Here is an 8192-nt window from a genome sequence, read left to right as displayed (position 1 = left end):
TTCAGCCGGAGATGATCTCTGCCAAATCTTCAATGAGAAAGGAGCAAAAGAGGAGGGGCATTTTCCCAATTGTACAAATGTAGAAATTGAGACACAAAGAAATAAATGACTTGGCCAAGGTGACAACACTGGACGGGTGAGACATCTGGGAATTGAGCCCAGACCTTCAAAGTCTGAGGCTATATTCTTAAAAGAAAAATCTTCCTTCCTTCAGATAAACTAATCTGATGTTTCTAACTCCTTGGCTACCTAAAGACATCATACACTGTATCTCACATCCTGCCCAAATCCAATTTGCCTCCAGAAAACATTTACCGCAAAGTGTTGAAGAGTCTCTTCACATACTCATTTTAACGTAGCTTTATATCAGCCCACTCCTTGATACAGGGTCATAAACAAAGCTACTCATTAAGCAAGAGTTCTTGCCTACCACTGCCAACTTGAAGGAATTGTTTTAAACTAATCTGTCTTCTACGCGCTAGCACTTATCTCTTTACATAGAATAAGGGATATGTGCATCTTTGCCTGAAGCAAAACTTTGCAGTATGGCTTTTCTTTAGTTTGCCTTAATAAAAGATTCTCATTTTAGTATTTGTCCTCTTCAAGTTCTCCAACACAAGTTATATAACTCTATAAGTCCACATAACGCCAAGTCTAGGTTTCATAGGAGGCATAACCCAACACCCAAATCCACACTCCGAGTACAATACGCCACCTAGCACGCTGGTATACTATACATAACTCATCAGGGAGCGATTCCAGCATTCAGATCCAGGAGCTGACCTAATGGCCAGCTAATACTTATTTATAGCTCCTATGATAGGCATTTGAGTTTTGTATAAAACTGCAAAGAACATTTAAACTGCACAAGAATTACCTTCTTCCCTTCATCTCTGGAATGACAGACACTACATACTGGTTTATTAAGGCATTTCAGTGCAGGTTAATACTTGATTGAGACCCAACATTAAAGCTGAAAATTTCAGGGAATAAAGATGTGAACAGTTGCTTTGGACTTTAGCAAAGCTATTAGGGAAAACCAAGAGACTTACAAAAATGTGCAAGGAGCACAAGGGGCCAAGACACTGGGTTTCTGCCTTTGCCAAAAAGAGACTATCCCACACAACATAGCATAGCATCCCTATTACCAGACTAAGGGATTAGTTTTGATCATTGGTGCCACTCACTGAAATTCCCTTGGAAGTCTCCCAAGCAAGTACTGGCCATGCTGAATCCTGCTGGTCTGATGAAATTTAACAGGACCAGAGTCCAAGACACTCTTCCTGTAGGCAAGTTGGGTTTGGGTCTGGATGCTATGTGAACCTGTCTTTAAGGTGAATTGCATTTGGCCCTTCATTCCTGCCCTGAAAGACAGTGCATGTGCACTTTTAGGCTGGGATCTCAAACCTTAAAGGATTTAGCACTCAGTTCCCATTGAAATACAGTGGATGCTGGTCACTTAGGTCTCTTTGAGATTCTTTGGAAATATACAGTGGATGCTGGTCACTTAGGTCTCTTTTATATTCTTTGGAAACCCCAGCCATAAACATATTAAGTGCTTGGGGCTTTTGAAGGTCAGAAATATTCATCTGCACTTCATCCTCCAATTCCTACATTTCTCACTGATGCATGTGATGTTTCATATTAAGGGGCAGTCTTTGTTTGACTTGCTTTTCCATTTCTGTTGAAGGAAATGCAATGTAAACCAAACTGTGGTTGATACGAGCATTATCACCTCAGCTTTACAATGTCCATGGAGGTAAAATTCACATCTAGGTGCTGTTCCTAGCACAGTTTCCATAAAATGGAAGGGGGTGGGGAATCATAGGTCTTTATTTGGCTCTTTACTCAAGGAAAGCACCTCTTGGCTTGGCTCAATCAGATCATCATGTGCAGCAGTCAAAACACGGCTGCCCCCACAAGTCTTACTCTAATTGACATCTTCCCTCAGGATACCTGCCAAGGTAGCAATCTCTCTTAAGCTAGTTTCCCTTTGCCAAATGTTTCCAGATGAATGGAGCCAAAATCTTAAAACCATCTTGGGTTATTTCTCTGCAATGGTGTAATGACCTTCAGAGAGAAAAAAACAGAAACAAAATTTCTTCAAGGCAAGCAACGTGGGTTTTATCCCTTAAGTCCTCTTGTATGACCCTAGAAGTCTCTTACAAGTTGTGAAACCCCTCCCTATTTTTTTTACTCTCCAAATATCAGGTGGTCATCTGCTAATTGCAGCAAAAAACTCTTCTGCAATAGCAAAGACAAAATCTGCACTGTTTTAAGTGAACTGGAAAACAAATACAAATATACCCACTGTCTCATAGCAATTTGTTTAGAACTGGGGAGATCCTCATGGAGAAGTGATGGATGTGTATCCCAGCCCCAGCGTCAACACACATTAGCTTGTCTCATTAAAAATACCTTTAGTTTGACCCTGGGTGATATGGCATGATGTATAGGAAGAACCGGGCAAAATCCCATAGGCGATTGTGATGATCATGGGCCCTTCTAGTCTTTGAATCTATGAAAACTAGGTCCCTAGCACAACTATGCTTCAAAAAACCTAAAGGACCTTCTAGCACACTAGCTTTTCTCCAACAATTAGTTTTTAAAAGACACAAGAAGCCTCAGAATGAACCATTATGAACTAACCCAACACACAAAGAAAGCTTTCCACACCCCAAATATCAGGCATTTAGTGATCAGATTATACCCTGCGATTTAGGACTTTCTGACCCTGAGATTTAGGACTTTCTGTCCCTTATACATTTCTTAACTCTTATAAAAAAAGCAAATAAGGAAGTGCAAATTAGGGCACATCACTTCTTCACCACTAGCAAAATCATGACTCTAACAGGATTTGTGCCACATTTCCATAGGGCCAGGTTTTCAGTTTAGGTGTTTCTACCCCAGGCATGATGGAGAAGCAACTAATGCTCTTGGTGCAGCTCCCTAAAAGTATGACTTGGGTCTTTCTACAGATAGTAAAACACTGGATTTTGTTAATATTGTTAGTAATAATATTTCAAAGTTATAAGCAACTCCCTCCAGAAAGTCTCAAAAAACGTTTCCCAAGTGCATTTAGTGCCCCTCTAGCCGTCACCACAATAAACATTGTTATGTTCATTTTACAATGAAAAAACAAGAGACAAGAAATGGCTCATCCAAGGTTGCTCAGCTGATGAATGTGAACAATGGGAATAGAAACAAAATCCCAGTTTCCAGTGCTCTGTGCTAACCCCTAAACAGTACTTTCACCCTTTTAAAGCCTTCATAGTGCCTTTGCTCAAATTCTCTCAGTGGCTGGAAAAAATATATCTTCACTACAGGCAAAAATGGGGTCTAAACTTAGCCACGTTTCTGGCAAACCCTGACAGTACAGTATTCGATTTGCTCTGCTTAGCAGAAACCCTTCACAACTCAGTAGGAAGACTGCAATCTGCCCTCCCTCCAACAATATACTATTATCCATCTACTTAGAAGTTCCTCACCCTTTCTAACATCTGAGCAACTCAGCGTTACCGAATAGATTTTATGCTCTCTACATAGTAAAGGAATATTTATTATCCCCTTTAGTCTATGAGGAACTGCAGCACAGGATAAATTAAGTCCCTTGCACACTGTCAGTCTAACCCAGGTCTCGAGTCTCAGTCCATTTCTCTGCGCACTAGACCGTCCTTCCTAACAATGGAACTGCAAACGGGTACGCTAAAACCAATCTTTTTCCCAGGGTAAGTGCGGATCAACCATCTGAAAAGCCCCAGGCCTAATAGGTTTAGGTCAGTGCTCGTGGGAGGGAAAATGGAGTTCTGACCAAAACTATTAGTTTTCTTCAGGTTTCTGTCTTGCATTCAAAAGCTCATCTAACTTTATCCCAGCTGCATGATTGGTCCAATAAAAGATGTAACCCTAATAAATGCTTGTCTTGCATAATTCTGGATAATCATGGCTACAACATCACTCTTACACTACCAGAAATGCTAATTATCTCTGGGCTGCTTCACTGTTCAACCCTACAGACCACAAGGTTGATTTGAGGGATGGGAGAATAACTGACCTCTACAGTGAATATTCACACAACACAGGGTTTTACCCAGTGGACACCAATGGAAGAGGTTGGTCATCCTTTTAAGTTAGAGAGAGTCACGTACAGATGTGCATTGGCCATGCTTGCTATATTCAGAGGTCTCTGCACTGTACAATTGCATCCAGGCCTTATTTCTTCTTTATGCTCTTGACAGTCATTGTTTATCATAATTCCCTTCCTCCTCTTCTCTGGGTTTCAGGTTTGCACATTCACTCTCATTAGAACCCCAATACCCAGCGTACGTCCAGCTTTCTGCTTTCTCACATCTCCTTGGCTTCCCCAGTTATCCTTCTGACCTTTCTTACATCACAAAAAAAGAAAATCCCCAGAGCCCAGCCACTTATTTATCCAGCACCTTGGTCTCATTTTGGATTGTGAACCCTTTGGGACAGGAAATGAGGTTTATAAACCTTGGCACAAGTCTTCAACAACATGTATTCAGTTTTCCTACCGCTTATAATATACAAGCACAGAGACTATTTTACAAACCTGCATTTTCATGCAGTGACTCACTCACACAAGTTCAAACACATTAAATGGGCATTCCCAAGCAGCACAACGCTTGAAGAGGTTGTCTTGGTTTGAATGGGATTTGCATGGCATGGATGATCCAGGGTTGAGCAGGAAACTGGACTAGATGACCTCAGGAGGTCCCTTCCAGTCCTGTTTGTCTAATATTCAGTGAAATAAGTTTTGTAAAACTCATTTATAAACTTCTTATGATTCATTTCTTATGTTTTGGAGAGAAGGTAAAAGCTGGGGTGAGATGAGCTCAAATTGTGAGCTTTAATTGTGAGCTCAATAACTCAAGCATTTTTCTTTACCAGTATATCCAGCTGGACATTGCCTCTTTTTTAAGTCCAGCCTAATACATTCCAGTTATAATCCCAACCAAATCTATCACAAATCCTTACTCTCTGTAAAGCCACTTATCTTGCCCCTTAGGAGTAGCTTCATAATCAAGAGGAAATTATTAGCTTGTAAGAAGTAAACCAAAGGGGAAGGATGTTCAGTGATTACAACACTCTGCAGAAAGGGACCTTGGGGTTACATTGGACAATAAGCTGAATACGAGTCAACAGCGTGCCCTTGTTGTGATGAAGGCTAACAACAGCATCCTGGGCTGCATTGGTACGAGTGACGCCAGCAGATGGAGGGCAGTGATTCTTCTATTCAGCACTGGTGAGGCCACATCTGGAGTCCTGTGTCCAGTTTTAGGCCCCCCCACTACAGAAAGGATGTGGACAAATTGGAGGGAGCCCAGGTGAGGGCAACTAAAATGGTGCAGGGACTGGGGGACATGACTTATGAGAAGAAACTAAGGGAACTGGGCTTATTTACTTTGGAAAGGAGAAGACTGAGAGGGGATTTAATTGCAACCCTCAACTACCTAGGTTACCCAGAGATGTTGTGGCATCTCCATCCTTAGAGGTTTATAAGATGTGGGAAGACCAAACCTTGGCTGGGATGATGTAGTTGGGGCTGGTCCCACTTTGAGCAGGGGTTTGGACTAGATGCGACATCCTGAGGTCCCTTCCAACCCTCATTTTCTATGACTCTAAGATTAGATTTAAAACACCAAGAAGCAGGACCCGGAAGTCAATTATATACCAGACAAGTCAATTGAGCCTAGATTCACAGGCTGAATTCAGATGTGCAGGCACATGTGGTTTGTGCTGCCACAAACCTCTTTGCAGCATGCCACAAGCCACACATGTTGCATGTTAAACCATGCCTTGTACTGTTAGTTTGCAGCACTGAGGCAAAATTTGCTCCCGGGATTTCCCAGTAGCAAAAAAGCCCTGAGGAAAAAAGCAGCGCAAAGCATGCCAGAGTGCCGTGTGCCCAAAACAAATGCAGAGATGGGGGAGCAGGAAGCCCTGAGCTGCCTGCTCCTGCCGTCTCTGCATGCTGCAGAGCTCCTGTGCTGAGGCACCCTATGCTCCAGCCAGCTCCCACGGCAAACCGCACGAGCAGGGGCGTGCACTGCAGCACAAAGTAGCAGCACAAATTTGTGCCACTACCATTCGTGGTTCTGCAAATGTCCACTCCTGCTCATGTGGATAGGGCCACAGAGATATGCAGGCACCTAACATTTTATTTCAGTGGGAGACAGGCAGCAAAACACCTTAACAATAAAGAAGCAGAAGACACTCAGATACTCTGGAAATAGAGGCCATGTCACCTTAGCATTAAACTAATGAGGAAACATCCTAAATCACCAAAGCACAATAAATTGTTTGATATTTAAATTTATACACAAGTCTTTCCAAGCTTTCCCCCTTTTCTTTTGTATTCTGTTGCCAGAAAAGAGAAAGATGATAAATCTTGGAAGCTTGCATGCCACAGAGAGGGAAGGAAACTCTGCACGCATGTATGAGCAAAAGGAGAGGAGCATTCCAGGGTAAAAAAAAAATAGCAACAAAAGTCTGAATCTAGAAAAAGAGGCTCCGTGTCCTGTCCCGCCAGTTGCAATGCAGACTTGCCCTCTGCAGCTCACAGCCAAATACAGTTTCCTAAAAGATGCTTTTACAATCTGCCTGTGCTTCAATTGTTACCGAGCAGGAATATACTTTTCTTCCCTGCCCCTAAAAGGCTTATTATCTGTACATATTTCAAGGGTTTCTCTCTCCTTTCTCTCTCACCCACAACTTTACATCTGAGCCTTTAGTGCTTTTCATAGCTACAATTAGCTGAAGGCCAAACACAATCTTTAAAAACACTAGAGCTCCCCGTTTCATCAATCATTCTGCGGGAAGATGGAATTAGGCCTCCAATGTTAATTTTATCAGGCAGGGAACCGATTTCCTCTAAGGGTGTTACTGCGTCAGCAGAGACTAACCCTAACTGCCTAAATCTGGCTCCTGTGTGAGGCAAGTCTAGGGAGATGGGGCGGCTGGTGGACAGCTAGGTTGCTCAGCCTGACATATCTATGCCACGCTACATTAGTCCACTGGAGCTGAAAAATTGAATTCTCTCTGTTTTAACCCTCAAACAGGGAGAGGCAGAAGGAGATAAAGATGGAATCAGGGAAATATGAACCTGCGTATGCCAAGTGTACAGGGAAATAATTATATATTATTCCACCAGCATCCCAAAGCACACAACCTGATACACTCCCCCAGCTGTAAGAAATATAATATAATCTCATTACTTGCCACTGAAGTACAGTCACGTCTGGAATACAGCAGCTGTTGATCAGGCACACAGCAATGAATAGCAGCTCAGGTAGGAGGAGAAGAATATCATATCCACTGGAAACAGCAAATAAAAAAATTAGGTATTTCTAAATCGTTCACCCTTGATGGATTTAGAGCACACATTAAGATTAACACCCCTAACTCTCGCAGAAAGTGCCATGGAGTCAGGAGAGTGGCTTCATATCTTTGCTTAAAAAAACCCACCAAACATTTCCAACAGCAGAGAGAATTAAAAATCAGGATGCACTCAGAGCAATGGGTGTCAAGCATGCCTGGCCTTATTTTCTGTAACACCAGCATCTCCAGTGGATTTGGAAGGAGAATGAAACTCAGACTGACTTGCAAGATTTGGCAAAAATCCTTCCATTTAAAAACCAGGAGACAGGAATCGCACTCCTCCTCAATCAAAGTCGAGTTGGTTTGAAAGACACGCTGCCTCCTGGCAAACTCCGGGTTGTAGAGAAAAATCAATGCCAGGCCCTGACCAAAGCAACACTGGTTAACTGAGGCCCTGACTATTCCAAGGTACCCAGTCCTTCACGAATTGCATATCAAACTTCAGCCTTACTGGCAAAGGGCCCAGACTCCAGCAGGAAGGGGGAGTAGATAGGCCTGTGCAAAGCGGCTAGTATTTGCTTTGGATTCGCCCGATTCGGGGACAGCGATTCGAACCACTGTCGCTTTGGCCAAATCTGATTCAGAGATTCGGCTGCTACTGAACCCGAGTCAGCCAAGCCCATTCCCCGCCCGGTCTCCCAGCCCTGCAATGGTTGCCCGCCTGCCCCAGCTCCTGGCACTTGAGGGGGAAAAAGCCCCGACTCAGTAGGTGCTGCCAGGTGGGGGGGCAATCTGCACTGCCCCCCACTGCCCCATGCTGCATGGGGGGTCTGCCATGAACCCCTCACCCC

This window comes from Alligator sinensis, unplaced genomic scaffold, assembly GCF_000455745.1.
Source record: "Alligator sinensis unplaced genomic scaffold, ASM45574v1 scaffold278_1, whole genome shotgun sequence".
In the NCBI taxonomy this organism is placed as follows: domain Eukaryota; kingdom Metazoa; phylum Chordata; order Crocodylia; family Alligatoridae; genus Alligator; species Alligator sinensis.
Note: the sequence above shows the minus strand (reverse complement) of the source record.